Here is a 20,406-nt window from a genome sequence, read left to right as displayed (position 1 = left end):
CTTTGTAACATTTTCACTCACCTAACGACCAGTAACGAAAAGTTGGATCTTCATCAATATTTGCAAAGACAAAACCGTTTATCAGTACGTGTTAGTGTCATCCACATCAACGAATTATTAAACAAACGTATGGTGCGAAACCAACAAAATTCTACTGACAGGAAGTAAGTGCGCCTTCATCGGCAACGTTTAGACAGAAAGGAATACAGCATATGATTGTCGTTACATCTTATGGTTAATTAACGTTAATTATTAAGGATGAGACACATAGTTCCGCTTTCGTCTGAGTTTGCTTTCATTTTCACTTCTTAAATAATGAAACCAGGTAGTATCTTTTCTAAATTGAATTCAAAACACTCATGTTAAAAGAAAGGATTTTCAAAATAGGATTTTCGAAATGTTTTCAAAGGTTAACATATATATATATGTATATATGTATCTATGTATATATATATATGTATATATATATATATATATATATATATATATATATATATATATATATATATATATATATATATATATATATAGAAAATCCACGTTTACTCCAAAAGAAAATATAATTAGAGAAAACCAGGCAAATAAGATATGACTCATAGATGACAAATAAGGAGTAAGTTTTAGAAAATATATTGGAATTTTCGGTCAGACCTTCGTCAGCAATACTTGGCAGTCGAATGAGAATATATATATATATAAATATATATATATATATATATATATATATATATATATATATATATATATATATATATATATATATATATATATATATATATATATATATATATATATATATATATATATATATATATATATATATATATATATGAGCCAGACATAATGTAACAGAAGCCAAGCTATCTTTGTAGGTGGTTTTCAGACGTTTTATGTTTAATTGTTTAAGACATTACAGTAGGCCTAGCTGCTTATTTGTGATTCTGCATCATGTTTTACTTTGTTCAACACTTACTTTTAGTAGAAAATGTTTAAATTTCAAACAGAAAAGAAACATGACTTTCCAATGCGCAATTACGTAGCTCCATGTATCTGCCTAACCTTTGTTCATAGAAAGTAGTCATGTTGCAGATCTTTACTTTGGAGACTTGAACAACAATCAAAGGCATACTGGCGAGTGGAATTTGGCAAGTAGATGTTTAGTCACGGTCGCCAAATAGCGAGTACTTTTAAAAATATTTGTCGGGGCATGAAAACCTTCAAGACATGATTTCTCATGGTAGAAATCATGGATACTGTTCATACATGGTATATGGATTTGTCATATTGAGATGTAAATCGTGGATACCTCTAATACTTGATGTGTGGATTCATAGCATTGAGTACAATACCCCTATCGTTTCTGGTGGAGGTGTGTATAGGTGTAGATATGCCCCCGGCCCCACTACTGTACGATTTGATGTTTTTGTTTCAACTGTGTATTCATTTTCTTCCACGTATTTGACAATGTCTTTTTGCTTCTTTTGTTGTTAAGCGCTATATCAAACACTGTATTTATTTATATATATATATTGACGATCAAAATTATATATATATAATATATATATAATATATATATAATATATATATATAATATATATATATATATATATGTAAAACGCATCTAATCAGGGGTCCCTTTATTATTATTCTTCCGACGTTGTTCTGCTTCTTCATCTATCTTCTGTCCTGTTCGACCGTCTCCAAGTGCCGTCCAGCGTCTCCATCGATCTGTCTGCTATCACATCCGAAATACAAGGCTAAATAAAACATTTAAAACACATCAAACACATTGTAAAACCCACCTATCCAGGGGTCCTGTCAGTCTTTTTCCATCGTTGTCATGTTTCTTTTTCATTTATCTTGTCCTGTTCGATCGTCTCCAAGTGCCATCCAGCGTCTTAATCGTTCTGTCTGCTATCATCTGAAATAAAAAGGCTAAGGAAAAAAATTAAAAATATCAAACACATTGTTATCACACCTAACCATGGTTTCGGCTATTCTTCTTCCGTTGTTGTTTTTTCTTCTTCATCCATCTTCTGACCCTTTTCTCCGTCTCTAATTGCCGTCCAACGTCTCCATCGATCTGTCTGCTATCACATCTAAACTAACAAGGCTCAGGAAAACAGTTAAAACATATCAAACACATTGTAAAACGCACCTAACCAGGGGTCTGACTATTTTTCGTCCGTTGTTGTTTTTACTTCTACATCCATCTTCTGTCCTGTTCCACCGTCTCTAATTGCCGTCAAGTTTCTCCATCGATCTGCCATATATCACATCTGAAATAAAAAGGCTAAAGTAAACAGTTAAAACATATCAAACACATCGTAAAACGCACCTATCCAGGGGTCCTGTAGTGTTCTTCCGTCGTTGTTCCTCTTTATTTATCTTCTGTCCTGTTCCACCGTCACCAAGTGCCGTCCAGATCCTCTGAAAAGGCCAGGAAAACAGTTAAAACATGTCAAACACATTGTAAAACGCACCTATCCAGGGTTGCCGTCAGTCTTCTTCCGTCGTTGTTCTGCCTCTTCATTCATCTTCTACCTGTTCCAATATTTGCAAATGCCGTCCAGCGTCTCCATTGCTCTGCCATCTTTCACATATGAAATAAATGGCTAAAGAAAACAGTTTAAACATATCAAACACATCGTAAAACGCGCCTATCAATGGGTCCCGTCATTCTTCTTACGTCGTTGTTCAGCTTCTTCATCCATTTTCTGTCCTGTTCCACCGTCTCCAATTGATGTCCAGCGTCTCCATCGATCTGCCATCTATCACATCTGAAATAAAAAGGCTAAGAAAACAGTAAAACATATCAAACACATTTAAAACGCATCTATCCAGGGTCCCGTCATTCTTCTTCAGTCGTAGTTTTGCTTCTTCCTTCCTCTTCTGCCCTGTTCCACCGTCTCCAATTGATGTTCAGCGTCTCCATCGATCTGTCTGCTATCACCTCTGAAATAACAAGGCTAAAGAAAACAGTTAAAACATATCAAACACACTGTTAAACGCACCTATCCAGGGTCCCGTCATTCTTCTTTCGTCGTTGTTCTGCCTCTTAATTCATCGTCTACCTGTTCCAACATTTGCAAATGCCGTTCAGCGTCTCCATTGCTCTGCCATCTTTCACATATGAAATAAAAGGCTAAAGAAACCAGTTAAAACATATCAAACAAATTGTTAAACGCACCTATCCAGGGGTCCCGTCATTCTTCTTACGTCGTTGTTCTTCTTCTTCATGCATCTTCTGTCCTGTTCCACCGTCTCCAATTGATGTCCAGAGTCTCCATCGATCTGCCATCTATCACATTTGAAATAAAAGGCTAAAGAAAACAGTTGAAACATATCAAACACATTGTAAATCGCACCTATCCAGGGTTCCTGTCAGTCCCCTTCCATCAATGTTCTGCTTGTTCGTCCATCTTCTGTCCTGTTCCACCGTCTCCGAGTGCCGTCCAGCGTCTCCATCGATCTGCCTGCCATCACATCTGAAATAACAAGGCTATGGAAAACAATGCAAACTGGGTGAACCTTGCTGAATATAAGCATCACCATATGCTCTGCTATGACATGGATTACATGTCATTAATTGACCAGGCAAAACACATATTGATTTCTAACGATATTGTTTATTTTTTGCTTATTGTGTGGAACGCACTGTTTTACAAATCATTGTTTCATGGATTTGCTGTGAAAGAGGCAGTACCTCAGCAGACTGTTGTGAGAAAAACGAGTGAATGTATTGACTATTAATCACTGTCATTAATGAGGAGACAATTAAGTTAAGTGACCATTACACTTATGTCTGTCTAAAGTACAACATTTAATGACTTAAATTGGCACATTTTCTGACTGAGGATAGAAAAACAGTTAAAACGTACCTCTTCTTGTGGTGGCATCGTCCAGCCTCTTATTTCTTCTGTCTGCATACACCACCCACTGTCATCATCCTTCTTCTTATGTTGTCGACGTCGTGCGTCTAAATCCATCTTCTTCTACATCTGATGAAACAAAGATAGAAAAACAGTGAAAACATATCAAATACATAGCCTACCCACTAACCCAGGGACTTCCCCATCCTCTGCTTCTGGTGGCATCTTCCAGCGTCTTATTCCACCTTCTTCTGTCTGCATCCATCTTCCACTGTCATCATCCTTCTTCTTATGTTGTCGACGTCGTGCGTCTTAATCCATCTTCTTCTACATAAAATCTTCTGATAAAACAAAGATAGAAAAACAGTTAAAACATATCAAATACAGAGCCCACCCAATAACCCAGGGACACCCCCCACCTCTTCGACTGGTGGCAACGTCCAGCGTCTTATTCCATTTTCTTCTGCATCTGAAAAAAACAAGGAATAGAAAAACAATAAGAACGTATCAAATACATAACCTTCTGCACCTGTAAAAACAAGGATAGAAAAACAGTTAAACATATCAAATATATAGCTCACCCACTGACCTAGGGTCACCACTTCTTCTTCTGGTGGCATCGACCAGCGTCTTAATCCATCTATTTCTGCATCTGAAAAACAAGTAATAACAAACAATTAGAACGTTTCGAATACATAACCATATGCATCGGAAAAACAAGGATAGAAAAACAGTTAAACATATCAAATACATAGCCCACTCACTGACCCAGGTACTCCCCCCCCCCCTCTTCTTCTGTTGGCATCGTCCAGCGTCTTAAGCTATCTTCTTCTGCGTCTGAAAAAAACAAGGAAAGAAAAACAGTTAAAACATATCAAATACGTAGCCCACCCACTGACCCAAGGACTATCACTTCTTCTTATGGTGGCATCGTCCAGCGTCTTGTTCGATCTTCTTCTGCATCTGAAAAACAAGTAATAACAAACAATTAGAACGTATCAAATACATCAAAAACAAGGATGTAATAACAGTTAATGCATATCAAATACATAGCCCACTTACTGACCCAGGTACTCCCCACCCCACCTCTTCTTCTGTTGGCATCGTCCAGCGTCTTAAGCTATCTTCTTCTGCGTCTGAAAAAAAAAAACAAAGAAAGAAAAACAGTTAAAACATATCAAATACATAGCTCACCCACTGACCTAGGGACACTTCTGGTGGCATCGACCAGCGTCTTAATCCATCTATTTCTGCATCTGAAAAACAAGTAATAACAAACAATTAGAACGTATCAAATACATAACCATCTGCATCTGATAAACAAGTATAGAATACAGTTTAGACATATCAAATACAGAGCCAACCCACTAACCCAGGGACGATTCCCACCTCTTCGACTGGTGGCAACGTCCAGCGTCTTATTCTATCCTCTTCTGCATCTGAAAAAACAAAGATAGAAAAACAGTTAAAACATATCAAATACATAGCTCACCTACTACCCCAGGGACACCCCTTTACTTCTTCTCGTGGCATCGCCCAGCGTCTTATTCCATTTATTTCTACATCTGAAAACAAATAATAACAAACAATTAGAACGTATCAAATACATCAAAAACAAGGATGTAATAACAGTTAAGACATATCAAATACATAGCCCACTCACTGACCCAGGTACTCCCCACCCCCTCTCTTCTTCTGTTGGCATCTTCCAGCGTCTTAAGCTATCTTCTTCTGTCTGCATCCACCTTCCATTGTTATTATTCTTCTTCTTATGTTGTCGTCGTCCTGTGTCTTAATTCATCTTCTTCTGCATCTGAAAACAAAGATAGAAAAACAATAAGAACATATCAAATACATAACCCTCCGCACCTGTAAAACAAGGAAAGAAAAACAGTTAAAACATATCAAATACATAGCCCACCCACTGACCCAAGGACTACCACTTCTTCTTATGGTGGCATCGTCCAGCGTCTTGTTCCATCTTCTGCTGCATCTGAAAAAACAAGTAATAACAAACAATTAGAACGTATCAAATACATCAAAACAAGGATGTAATAACAGTTAATGCATATCAAATACATAGCCCACTTACTGACCCAGGTACTCATCACCCCCTCTCTTCTTCTGTTGGCATCGTCCAGCGTCTTAAGCGTCTGAAAAAAACAAAGAAAGAAAAACAGTTAAAACATATCAAATACATAGCTCACCCACTGACCTAGGGACACCACCTCTTCTTCTGGTGGCATCGACCAGCGTCTTAATCCACTTATTTCTGCATCTGAAAAAAAACAGTAATAACAAACAATTAGAAGGTATCAAATACATAACCATCTGCATCTGAAAAACAAGGATAGAATAACAGTTAATGCATATCAAATACAGAGCCCACTCACTGACCCAGGTACTCACCCCCCCCCCCCTCACTTCTTCTGTTTGCATCGTCCAGCGTCTTAAGCTATCTTCTTCTGCGTCTGAAAAAACAAGGATAGAAAAACAGTTAAAACATATCAAATACATAGCTCACCCACTAACCCAGGGACACCCCTTTACTTCTTCTTGTGGCATCGTCCAGCGTCTTATTCCACTTCCTTCTGTCTGCATCCACCTTCCATTGTTATTATCCTTCTTCTTATTTTGTCGTCGTCCTGTGTCTTAATTCATCTTCTTTATAACCCTCCGCACCTAAAAAACAAGGATAGAAAAACACTTAAAACATATCAACTACATAGCTCACCCACTGACCTAGAGACACCCCCCTCTTTTCTGGTGGCATCGTCCAGCGTCTTATTCCATCTTCTTCTGCATATGAAAAAACGAGGATAGAAAAAACAGTTAAGACATATCAAATACACAGCCCACCCACTGACACAGGGACGCCACCCCCCCCCCCGTCTCTTCTTCTGGTGACATCGGCCAGAGTCTTTATTCTTCTTCCTCTGCATCCGAAAAAAACAAGAATAGAAAAACAAATATTGAAAAACAGTTAACCATATGAAATACATAACTCACCCACTGACCCAGTAACAACCCCACCTTCCCACTTCTTCTGGCGGCATCGTCCAGCGTCTTAATCAACCTTCTCCTGCATCTGAAAAAACAAGGATAGAATACAGTTAAAACATATCAAATACAGACCCCACCCACTAACCCAGGGACACCTCTCCCCACCTCTTCAACTGGTGGCAACGTCCAGCGTCTTATTCCATCTTCTTCTGCATCTGAAAAAAAAAGGAATAGAAAAACAATAAGAACGTATCAAATACATAACCCTCTGCACCTGTAAAAACAAGGATAGAAAAACAGTTAAAACATATCAAATATATAGCTCACCCACTGAAGAGGGACACCACCTCTTCTTCTGGTGGCATCGTCCAGCGTCTTAATCCATCTTCATCTGCATGTAAACAAAAACAAGGATAGAAAAAACAGTTCAAATATATCAAATACATAGCCACCTACTGACCCAGGGACACCCCACCCCCTTTCTTCTTCTGGTGGCATCGGCCAGCGTCTTAATCCATCTTCCTCTGCATCTGAAAAAACAAGGATAGAAAACAGTTAAACATATCAAATTTATAGCCCACCAACTGATCCAGGGACACTCCCTCCTCTTTTTTGGCATCGTTTAGCGTCTTAATCAATCTTCTTCTGCATCTGATAAAAGAAGAATAGAAAAACAGTTAAAACATATGAAAAGCATAACCCTCTTCATCCGAAAAACAAGGATAGATAAACAGTTACAACATATCAAATACATAGCTCACCCACTAACCCAGAGACACCCCTTTACTTCTTCGTGTGGCATCTTCCAGCGTCTTATTCCACTTCCTTCTGTCTGCATCCACCTTCCATTGTTATTATCCTTCTTCTTATGTTGTCGTCGTCCTGCGTCTTAATCCATCTTCTTCTGCATCTGAAAACAAAGATAGAAAAACAATAAGAACATATCAAATACATAACCCTTCGCACCTGAAAAACAAGGATAGAAAAACACTTAAAACATATCAAATACAAAGCTCACCCATGGACCTAGAGACACACCCCACCCCCCCCCCCCCCTCTTCTTCTGATGGCATCGTTCAGCGTCTTAATCCATCTTCTTTTGCATCTGAAAAAACAAGAGTAGAAAAACAATAAGAGCGTATCAAATACATAAGCCTCTGCATCTGAAAAAACAAGGATAGAGACACACAGTCAAAACATATCAAATACAGAGCCCACCCACTAACCCAGGGACACCACCCACCTCTTCGACTGGTGGCATCGTCCAACGTCTTATTCCATCTTCTTCTGCATCTGAAAAAAACAAGAGTAGAAAAACAATAAGAACGTATCAAATACATAAGCCTCTGCATCTGAAAAAACAAGGATAGACACACAGTCAAAACATATCAAAGACAGAGCCCACCCACTAACCCAGGGACACCACCCACGTCTTCGACTGGTGGCATCGTCCAACGTCTTATTCCATCTTCTTCTGCATCTGAAAAAACAAGAATTGAAAAACAGATAAAACATATCAAATACAGGGCCCACCTACTGACCCATGGACACCCAACCACCCCTCTTCTTATGGTGGCATCGTCCAGCGTCTTAATCTATCTTCTTCTGCATCCGCAAAAACAAGGACAGAAAAACAGTTAAAACATATCAAATACATAGTTCACCCACTTACCCAGGTAAACCCCTACTTCTTCTTGTTGCATCTTCCAGCGTCTTATTCCACTTCCTTCTGTCTGCATCCACCTTCCATAGTCATTGTACTTCTTCTTATGTTGTCGTCGTCCTGCGTCTTAATCCTTCTTCTTCTGCATCTGAAAACAAAGATAGAAAACAATAAGAACATATCAAATACATAACCCTCCGCACCTGTAAAACAAGTATAGAAAAACACTTAAAACATATCAAATACATAGCCCAACTACTGATTCAAGGACACCTCCTCCCCTCTTCTTATGGTGGCATCGTCCAGCGTCTTAATCCATCTTCCTCTGCATATAAAAAAGCCAGAATAGAAAAAACAATAAGAACGTATCAAATATTTAACCCTGTGCATCTGAAAAACAAGGATAGAAAAACAGTTAACCACATCAAATACATAACCCACCCACTGACCCAGTAACAACCCCACCCTCCCTCTTCTTCTGGTGGCATCGTCCAGCGTCTTTATCAATCTTCTTCTGCATCTGAAAAAAAACAAGGATAGAAAAACAGTGCAAATATATCAAATACATAGCTCACCTACTGACCCAGGGACACCCCTACCCCCGTCTTCTTCTGGTGGCATCGTCCAGCGTCTTAATCCATCTTCCTCTGCATCTAAAAAAGCCAGAATAGAAAAACAATAAGAACGTATCAAATATTTAACCCTGTGTATCTGAAAAACAAGGATAGAAAAACAGTTAACCACATCAAATACATAACCCACCCACTGACCCAGTAACAACCCCACCCTCCCTCTTCTTCTGGTGGCATCGTCCAGCGTCTTTATCAATCTTCTTCTACATCTGAAAAAAAACAAGGATAGAAAAACAGTTCAAATATATCAAATACATAGCTCACCTACTGACCCAGGGACACCCCCCCCCCCCTTACGTCTCATTGTGGCATCTTTCAGTCATTATCCTTCTTCTTATGTTGTCGTCGTCCTGCGTCTTAATCCATCTTTTTCTGCATCTGAAAAAACAAAGTATAGAAAACAATTAAAATATATCAAATACATAGCCCATCCACTGACCCAGGGACACCCCCCCTCTTCTTCTGGTGGCATCGTCTAGCGTCTTAATCCATCTCCTTCTGCATCTGAAAAAAAAGGAATAAACAAAAATAGAACGTATCAAATACATAACCCTCTGCATCTGAAAAAACAAGGATAGAAAAACAGTTAATATATATCAAATACATAACCAACCCACTGACCCAGTAACACCCCCCCCCCCTCTCTCTCTTTTCTTCTGGTGGCATCGTCTAGCGTCTTAATCACCTTCTTCTGCATCTGAAAAAACCAGGATAGGAAAACAGTTTAAACATATCAAATGCATAGCCCACCCACTAACCCAGGGACACCCCACCCCTCTTTTCCCTTGTGGCATCGTCCAGCGTCTTATTCCACCTCCTTCTGTCTGCATCCATCTTCCATTGTCATTATTCTTATATAAGCGAGTTCAGAGTTTGCATTGCGCAATGGAGGTCAAGAGGTCAAATAAGAATACTCTCGTTGCGACGAGAGTTGTATGCTCGCGTACCCACGTTAACTTAATGAGCACTTACAGTAAACATTAGAAATCGCATAATTTACGTCTAAATTTACTCTGTTTTTTCGCTTTGGGATGGATATTCCTACAAGTTTGGAAGAGTTTAAACTTTGGAAAGTTGACAGACTGAAGGAATTTTTAAAGAAACGAAAGTTGAAGATGAATGGCCGGAAAGAAGAGTTGGTTGCTTTAGCGTATGCTGCCGTTCAGATGAACATTGCTGAAGTTAATAAAGCAGATGCGCGAAATGAAAAGGCAGATGACCACGCATCGGTACTTCAGGTTGAAGGAAAGACCATGCCCGATCCTCTTTCGGATTTACCACTTGCATGGGAAGGCGAAATTGAAATGAAAAAATGGCCGCCTTGCATGTACATTGATATTGCGCATTATTTTACCAGTAATGATAACATTGAACTGAAGCAAAGACTGATGACGGACTATAAAGATGGTAAAGTCTTCAGCTATTTAGAGTCTGGGTGGCTCAGGGAAATATTTTACAATGCCATTTCTGCAGAGTCAAGGTTGTGCTTTCTAAAGGCAGAGTGTACACCATCGCAGCGTATTAATAATATTCCTTGGAATAACCCCTGGAAATCCCCCACCCACTATTATTTTTTATAATGTTCTTCTCCAAATAAAATAAATATTTTTATTTATTTTTTTTCGAACAAATTGAACCCACCCTATAAGAGGACAAACAAAAACGAATGACAGCGAATGACCGAATGACAATTGACTTTGTACAGGGTTAATTATCATTCGCGAATGACAGCGAATGACAACGAATAACGACGAAGGACGGTGGTGAGTGGATATAAGAGGGATAAGAGAGAAGAGGTCCATCTTTATGATCAGTCTGGGAAAAGAACCTCCGCCAGGGAGGCGACCGTCCCCTTGCCCTGGGGGGGGGGGTAATAAAAACAATAATTTTTATACAGCAACAATTTTTTTCAATTCCCCTAAGTTCACGGGGTAAAATCCCACAGGACAAGTCAAACATCTTGCTCAAGAATTTACCGAAAACACCGGTCACAGTCGCAAAATGTCAACTCGAATTTTTGCGATTTAAACCCCAATTTTCCGATTTGCGTGGCTTTAATATACCCACAAAGTCTGAACTGTGACATCCGGTTGAAGCAAATGTCTGTGCTGTCATTTACTTTCATTCGTTTTAGTCAACGCAATTTTTTAGTGTGTAGGCCTACAACATATTGTCATTCGTTATGTGTAACGCAACTGTCATTCGTTTTAGTAACACCCCCCTATAAGTAGGAATATGCCAAGAATAAGACTAAGCTTATTTTAAGTCACGCATAAAAATGAAGAGAACTAATATTTCTTAACATGAAAAACCATGTAGTTGCAACTACAAGATACCAATGCCTCTACTATGCAGTGTTCGTTGATGGACGTAAAAGCAACGAGTATGAGGATAGGTTATGTAGGCCTATTTAGATCTACAGTTCTGTCAGTGTCACTGTTAGTATTTTAGACTCGAGTTGCTTACGATATTCTCTAAAAAACAGTTCAGGCTCATAATGACAAACAAAAGGGCAAAATAGTTTGTTCCATGCTATATTTTAAATTCATTTCCGAAAATTATCAGTTAGAACTTCTGCGAAGCATTAAGACACCCGCAACCACGTAAGGTCGCGTAACCCATACGAAGGATACAGTCACATATACTCCTTTTCCCGTTCGTAGGCCTATATCAGACTTATTATTTCACGTGCGATACGGACCTGTGTTCCATTATATTCAATATTATTATGAAGTAGTTTCAGTCAATTTATACACGTTTTTAAGTCGTAAACACACCGAAATATGCACTAGAAATAAATTCCGAATGTCGCAGTAACCCATTCTTAGTGCGATTATCGTTATGAAAAGCTGTCATTGTTTACGTTTTCCGAGGATTCAATTCTCAGTTGACCTGACCCCAAGTGAGAATCGGGCATGCGCACTCGTAACTCTGAACTCGCTTATTGTCGTCGTTCTGCCTCTGAAAAAAAGATAGAAAAACAAGTAGATTATATCATATACATAACCCTCCGCACCTGTAAAAACAAGAATAGAAAACGGTTAAAGCATTTCAAAAACAGAGCCCACTCACTAACCAAGGGACACCCCATCCCGTCTTCTTTCGATGGCGTCGGCCAGCGTCTTATTCCATCTTCCTCTGCATCTGTGAAAACAAGGATAGAAAAACAGTTCAAATATATAAAAAAAAAATAGCCCACCCACTGACCCAGGGACAACCCCTCTTCTAATGGTGGCATTGTCCAGCGTCCTATCCCATCTTCTTCTGCATCTGAAAAACAAGGAATAGAAAACCAATTAGAACGTATTAAATACATAACAATTGGCATCTGAGAAAACAAGGATAGAAAAAACAGTTAAAACATATTAAATACATAGCCCACCCACTGAAGAGGGACACCCCACCCCTTTTTTTATGTGTTGGCATCGTCCAGCGTCTTCATTCATCTTCCTCTGCATCTGAAAAAACAAGGAAGAGAAAAACAATAAGATCGTACCAAATACATAGCCCACCCACTAACCCACTGACATCCCCCCTCCGACTGGGGGCATCGTCCAGCGTCTTGTTCCATCTTCTTCTACCTTCCAAAACCTTCCACTTACCTTCAACCTACCTTCCACTTACTCACGCTTATATACTGTACCCTACTCAGGCTTAGATACCCTATTCAAGCTTAGATACCCTACTCACGCTTAGATAAACTACTCACGCTTATATAACCTACTCACGCTTATAAACCCTACTCACGCTTAGATATCCTACTACGCTAAGATACCCTTTTCACGCTTAGATACCCTGCTCACGCTTAGATTCCCCATTCACACTTGTTTGTTTGTTCAACTATATTTCAACCATCAACGTTATCAACATTTTACATAATTGAAGTATATACATACAAAGTATATGGTTGTGGAGATCCTCGAAAAGTTTATAAGAACTTGTAAGTGAGGTATCCCCAAAATACAAACTGACAAAGTATAACAAAGGTACAAAGTATGACAAAAAAAGTGTTACAAGAAAATGAATAATAATAATAAAAAAAAGTGTAGGGGGGGGGGGACTTTAACAAAGACGTGGCCCGAATTTTAGACTAAATCATAAAATTCTATTCGAAAGAAGGTAACGCTTTAAATTACGTTTGAATGAGGATAAACTATTAATAGAATGCAATGCATTTGGTACGGAATTAATAAAAAAAAGCAGAGTTTTTGACAAAATGTTGACTACTTGCAAGAGAATAATGGAGAACGGAAAGTAAATTAACATTGCTGGTATTGTAAGCATGAAAACAATTATTTGATACAAAAAATAGGAGAAGCTACTTGGTTGATTGTCGTGAAAAAAGTTATATACAAATATTAAGGTGTAGTACTTGACTAATTCAAATATGGTTAAGAGTTTACTGTCACAGAAGAGGCTGTACAAGTGACTATTGTAAAGGAACATCATAAATTGCACGCAACACTTTCTTTTGTAGAATATAGGGCTTATTAATATGACTGGGATAAGTGTAACCCCACACAATACAACAATACGATGAAAAAGGCAAGATAAGAATATTGTATAAAGTTATCAGAGTTTTAAAGGGGACAATTTTTTTTAAACGATTGATAATGCCAATGGCTTTGGACACTTTTCTTTTTAAGTTCTGAATATGTGGGATCCAACTGAGATTTTCATCTAGGATAAGGTCAAGAAAATTTGTGGAATGGGAAAAAGGTACTGGCGGTTCTATCGATTATAATCGCAAGGTTTGAAGAAACTATTTGTCGTTGATTCGGATGAAAAATAATGGTGGTAGTATTTTAGCATTTAAGTGAAGTTTATTGGATCTAAACCAGACAGTAATTTTGGGGATTTCAGTATTGATATCGTTAACAAGAGTATTTATATCACGACCTTTATATAGTAAATTAGTATCATCTGTATACAAAATAAAGTGAAATTTTGGAGTGACGTTAGGAAGGTCGTTTATATAAATGAGGAACAATAACGGTCCAAGAATAGAGCCCTGGGGAACACCACAATGAATTGCCTGCTTGGAAGAATTAGCGCCAGATAAAGAAACATATTGGAATCTATTATGAATGTAGCTATTAAACCAAGATATGGCAGCCCCCTTATGCCATATTTATCAAGCTTTTTTAACAGAATTGAATGGTCAAGCGTATAAAAAGCCTTGGAGAGATATAAAAATATCCCCCCAACTAGACATTTACTTTCAAAAGATTCAATAATATATCTACAAGACTTAAAAGAGCCTGGGACGTGTTACGTTGAGGCAGAAAGCCAAACTGATAATCATATAATAGATCATGTTTTATTAAAAAGGAATATGAACGACTAAATACAAGTTTTTCAAAGATCTTTGAAAACGAATAAGACAAATATAGGCCTATAATTATTGACGGTCTCTCGCATGCCACTTTTGAATACCGGAACTACACGAGCTATTTTCAAGTCAGACGGAACAATACCTTGGAAAAAAGAACAATAAATGATATGCACGAGAGGTTTACAAAAAGCAGAACTTGATAATTTAACAACTTTAGGACTAATGTCGTCATAACCGCAGCTTGATTTTTTTTTTAAATTTGAAATACAATCTAAAACCTGCACTTCGTCTGTAGGATTTAAAAGAAACAATCCATGGGATTGGCTTGGCACATATAGTCTAGGGGTTTTTGTATACAAACCGAAATATCACGGGCTAAAGTTGGACCAATATTAGTAAAGTAATCGTTAAATGCATTAGAAATATCACAGGGATTAGAAACACAATTTTTATCCAATTTCAACGAAGTGACAGAAGAAGTGGAGGGTTTGTTCTTGATGAGAGAATTAATGCAGTCCCACGTTCTTTTGTGGTTAGATGATCTAAATGTATCGAAATAAAAATGTTTCTTAGCAATTTTAATAACACTGGTTAGCTTATTCCTAAATCTAATGTAATTCTCACGATTTTCTTCACTAGGCTTTTTGATATACTTTTTATAAAGTTTGTCTTTAGTATGACATGAATTTACAATGCCAGAAGTACACCAGTCTTTTCTAGGAGTGCGTTTATTAACTTTTACTTAAGGAAAACTATTGTTATATATCTATTAAAACTATCGTTATATAATCTTAGAATACATAGAAATAAAAGTAAAATATGCAGTGTCAGGATCGTTACTATCACAAACACCACTCCAAGGTTCCATAAAAAGATTGTGTACAAACTTACCTAAATTAATCGGGGACATATTACGCTTAAATTTGTTGGTTCTATCATTATGAGGGGTAATTGTTTGTGACGTTAAGCAAAACACAGGAAAATGATCGGAAATATCATGCAATATAACACGACTAATAGAAATCTTATCAGTAACATTTGTAAATATATTGTCAAGCAATGAAGAGTTTGAATATTTTGAAGTTCTTGTCGGACAGTTAATTAAAGGTCTGAAGAATGAAGCTGCAGCAGTATTAACAAACTGCGCAACATTATAATTACGTGACTCAAGTAAGTTTAAATTAAAGTCCCCAAGAATGTAACATGGTTTACCCTCATTGCATATATCAATAGTAGTATTTTCAAAATTATCCATAAAATCAATAAAATTGCTATCATGAGAAGGACGATAAATAATTCCTATCAAGGTTCTACCTTAGTCTGGTATCACACGGGTTTTCAACTTCAATAAAAAAGTGACTCGCAACAATCCTCTTTCAAAGCAGTTAAGTCATCCCTGACTTTATAAACGCATGAATCATGAACATAAAAGCCCACACCCCCCCTCTCATATTTGAACGAGACCTTGATAAAAATGAATAACCAGGGAGTTGAAGAAGATGAATTGGGGTATCTTCTTTTATCCACGTTTCAGACACACCGATAAAAGTGAAAGTTTTATGGAGTGATTTAACTAAGGTAAACAAATTGTCAATTTTTTTCCCCTAAGCTTCTTGAATTAATGTGGAGAAGCGAAAAGAAATTGTTGCCGGACTTTGAGTTAAGTTCATTGACGTCATAATAGCTACACGTGTTTTGGGCAATTAAAGAATCATAAAAGATGGCATCGGGATCAATATTATCATGAGTAGGTTTAACCTCATTAGTATGGTAATTACTATCAGGTTCACTAAAGGCGGGATAGTTAAGTTCTTCTTTACCGGGCCTGAATAGAAATTTACAAAAAAGAGAAAGGGAAGGAAAAAAAATAAAGGTAAAGTAAAGAGGCTTAAAGATAACTTACAATGAAAAACGAAAATCTCACAGTATTATCGGAACGCAAGAGCTGAAGAGTCAGCTCGGATCCTTTAACAATACATATAAACAAAAATGCACAGCTTCACACTTGATCGCTTGAAATGAGTGTCCAAAATTTTTTAAAGTTATACAGTGATGGTTCAAGGGAAAGTTCCAAAAGATCAAATTTTTCGAAGATCAGAAAGGGATCTTATCCTCATTTCAGATTCAGATTGTCCATTGTTAACAATAGCCATGATTCTTACATCCACCGTCCAAACTGCCTTCACTTTCTGATGTTTTTCAACTTTCTTAAGTAAGTCCAAATTACCGGCCGTTAGGTCTTCCTGGATGGCCATTTTCATCCCTTTTAATTTTCTCCGGGAGCGTATCACTTGGTCCTTCACATCGTGGCGAGTAAATTTGGCAATAATGATCCTCGGTTTACCATCTTGATTAAGTTTTCCTATGCGGTGGGAACGGTCAAGATCGTCGTCCCGAATGGTTTCTCCAAGTTTTGTAGTTGCAAGAGATTTAATTACGGCGTTGGTGTCCTCATCCTTTGTCTCTGCTACTCCCATGAATCTCAAACAATTACGTCGGGAATATTGTTCCATTTTATTCAAAGCATTCTCAATCTTTTTACATTTCTCCTCTAGATGGGTTACTTTTGGATTCAAGTGATTATTTTGCGATACAACTTCATCCAATTTACACTGTACATCATGCAGCTGACCCTCAATCATATCATTATGTCTCATAAATTTGTCCAACTTTGCTTCTATTGCCTTCTCAACACATGTTTGGATAATTTTTTTTGAATTCCTCACCATTTAAGAACTCTGATATTATCGAGGAAGCTAGGTCAGTTTGTTGGGAATTTTTCTTCGTTGTCGCTAGACATCTTTAACTTAAAGGTTATATGGACGAGGCAATATAAAAGAAAGATTCGCGGAACTCACTGTTATATGTAGGAGACAGCCAGTGCAGATGAAACTTGGAAAAAGTTTACTATCGGATTTTAAACGAAAGATATAGTTCACATGTCAGTGTGATGCTCAGATTCGATATTAATACAGCTGCATATTATTTTGTGGATCCATTGCTCGTAGTTAGAAAGGCAATAAAACGCTTCATTTTTCTGACCAACTTTCTTGAAGTTGATAGCATGCGAGCTTACATGCAAGCTTGATCAACTCTCCAATTATCTTATCAAAACTTAGATACACTACTCAGGCTTAGATACTGTACCCTACTCAGTATTGGATACTGTACCCTATTCAGGCTTAGATACACTACTCACCATTAGATACCCTACATAGGCTTAGATACCCAGTAGTTTGGCTAAGGTACCCTACTCAGGCTTAGATACCCTACACAGGCTTAGATACCTTACTCAGGCTTAGATACCTTACTCAGGCTTAGATACCTTACTCAGGCTTAGATACCTACTCAGGCTTAGATACCTTACTCAGGCTTAGATACCCTGCTCAAGCTGATATACCCTACTCAAGCTTAGATACCCTAATCACGCTAATATACCCTACCCAGGCTTATAAACATTTGCTTAGATACTCAGTACTCTGGCTTAGATACCCTACTCATCCTTAGATACCCTACTAACACTTAGATACCATATAAGGCTTAGATACCTAATACTCTGTCTTAGATAACCTACTTAGGCCTAGATAACCTACTCAGGCCTTGAAACCCTACTGTGGCCTAGATACCCTACTCACGCTTATATACCCTACTCACCCTTAGATACCCTAATCACCCTAAGCTACCCTACTCACACTTAGATACCCTACATAGGCATAGATTCCCAGTACTCAGGCGTAGATACCCTACTCTGGCCTAGATACCCTACTCAGGACTAGATACACTACCGAGGCTAAGAAACTGCACCCTACTCAGGCAAAGATACACTACTCACGCTTAGATACCCTACTCAGGCTTATATACCATACTACACTTAGATACCCTACTCACGTTAAGATACCTTACTCACACTTAGATACCCTACCCACGTTTAGATATCATACATAGGCTTAGGTACCCTTCTCGTGAGGCTTAGATAGCCTACTCAGGCCTAAAACCCTACTCAGGCTTACTTACTCTACACTGACTTAGATACCCACTCACTCTTAGATACCTATTGAGGCTTAGATACCCAACTCATGCTTAGATACCCTACTCACACTTAGTTTGTGGGGTGAGAGGTGCGAGGAGGTGAGGTGAGGTGAGCGGAGAGGAGGGGGGGGGGGCAATGGGAGGGAGGTGAGGGGACGGGACAGGAGGGGAGGGGAGTGGAGAAGGGTATATTAAAGTTTCACAACCTGGTTCCTCTCGTTCTTCCATCGATCTGCCGTCTAGGTCCTCATTCGCATTGTCATCGTTCTAGAAAGAAAACCAGTAGAATTGTAAAATCTTATTCTGAGTATATCCCAAATATCCAAGTAGCAAGTTTTGGCAACCTCCTTTTGTAACATCTTTATGAAAATGTATTGTATTTATTGATAATGTCTGAATTTACATTGCTCCCAAAAACTTTGAATATAGCAGGGAACAACTAAAAAAAACAGCATACATTGGTGTTTGGATTTGGGGTTTGACATCTTGACTGAATAGAAATATAATTACTTTTGAGATGTTCAAACTTACTATTAATGTGCAAGATTCTGAAGAGTTGATAACCTTACATTGGCACATTTTCTGACTGAAGTATCCCAGTCAGTGTTCCTTTCAGCAATTGTTTTATCTGTGAACATTGATTAACTTGTTTCGCTAGCTAGAAATTTATACTACAAATGCTACAAATAACCATTTTGTTATGTGATCAGTTATGTTCCAACATCTAGTTATCACAGAGACAACAACAACTTGTGATCGGTTTCAATGCACGTGTTTATCATTTGGAGACAAAGGTATATTTACTTTAAGCATTCATAACATGTAAGTGTTATGATCTGATTTACCTTCATTAAAATATAAGTTTCGAAGCAGTCTTTAATCTTGCCCATGTAAGCCAAGCTTTAAATTTGTTCTTTTCTTGTTTAGACCCTTAATAAGTTGTAAGCTGTTAGTTTTCTGTTAAGGTGTTTTCAGTACAAATGATGTTTAAGTTTCAAGATGAATAAAAATGTGAAACACATTAATAAATTACCTACCTATTATTGTTATGTTAATGTTTGTACGGTATGCCTTGCAGTTGGTGTTTGCACTACAGTGTTGCAGGAAATACAGTTTGCACTTACTTCCAACCTGTCAACAGTGGCGGATGCCCCACCCCTCCCCCCCCTGACGGACTCAAATTGATTGCTGGCGCCCTTTTCAGCTTTTTACCACTTTTTACTTATTCGCGATTATTGACATTATTGACCTTTAGACATGTCACATTATCTGCAAATTAGCGAGGCCCGGAAAGGGTCATTAGCGGTAATCTAAACTTATGTACGCTCCGCGCCAAACTGTGGTGGCTATCCGCTTTGATAGTGTCGGAAACGCCCCTATCGACCATAGATCTCGCCCACTGACCATTACCCCTAGCTCCGCCATTGCCTGTCAACTTTAGTTGAAGTGTACTCTACATGCATATGGTGTTATAATTGTTGTAAAGTTACGCACATCATTAGCAATCACTTTAAAATGTATTGTATTCCTCAGCCAAATCAAAGGAAAGGTAACTTAAGATATTCTATTTAGATTCCTTAACTTACCTTCACTGCAAAGCAGCCCGCTGTATAAAATGTTGCACTTCATTCGTTCCTTTCCTTCCTACCCTTCCTACCGTTAGAAATGAATTTCCCGCGAAGCGCGTCCGTCGCGTGCCTGACCTCATTAGTATGGATGTTTTCTTGTCTGGGCATTCATCGAAGTCAGTCAACCATACGTACTAAGCTGTTGGAAGCTAGACCAATTATCCTCCTTTTCGTACTGCGCCACTTCTTGTGGTTAAGAAACTCATTCTATGAGTATATTTAGGAATGCATGCACTCCACGGCA

At 38.1% G+C, this 20,406-nt stretch overlaps 1 protein-coding gene and 2 long non-coding RNA genes across 5 annotated transcripts in view; all 3 read right to left on the bottom strand.

The window, feature by feature from the left end:
- Positions 1 to 207, bottom strand: part of LOC139982912 (uncharacterized) — a 46,126-nt gene extending 45,919 nt beyond the window's left edge. Inside the window, exon 1 of one of the 3 annotated variants that reach the window (XM_071996112.1) lies at positions 22 to 207. The gene's annotated coding sequence lies outside the window, so the exon portion shown is untranslated. The remainder of the gene's footprint in view (positions 1 to 21) is intronic. The other 2 variants (XM_071996111.1, XM_071996109.1) reach the window with 2 other exon arrangements.
- A 7,748-nt stretch (positions 208 to 7,955) lies between these two features.
- LOC139982858 (uncharacterized) lies at positions 7,956 to 8,647 on the bottom strand. The gene is made up of 3 exons (XR_011798399.1): positions 8,289 to 8,647; positions 8,119 to 8,168; positions 7,956 to 7,980 (listed from the first exon to the last, which is right to left on the bottom strand). It is a non-coding gene; the product is annotated as an uncharacterized lncRNA (long non-coding RNA).
- A 5,976-nt stretch (positions 8,648 to 14,623) lies between these two features.
- LOC139983720 (uncharacterized) lies at positions 14,624 to 20,237 on the bottom strand. The gene is made up of 3 exons (XR_011798811.1): positions 20,121 to 20,237; positions 18,741 to 18,801; positions 14,624 to 16,330 (listed from the first exon to the last, which is right to left on the bottom strand). It is a non-coding gene; the product is annotated as an uncharacterized lncRNA (long non-coding RNA).
- Between the last annotated feature and the right edge of the window lie 169 nt (positions 20,238 to 20,406).

Source organism: Apostichopus japonicus, chromosome 16, assembly GCF_037975245.1.
Source record: "Apostichopus japonicus isolate 1M-3 chromosome 16, ASM3797524v1, whole genome shotgun sequence".
Lineage (NCBI taxonomy): Eukaryota > Metazoa > Echinodermata > Holothuroidea > Aspidochirotida > Stichopodidae > Apostichopus > Apostichopus japonicus.
The sequence above is the reverse complement of the archived record's forward strand: the minus strand, read 5'-3'. Positions and strand labels throughout refer to the sequence as shown.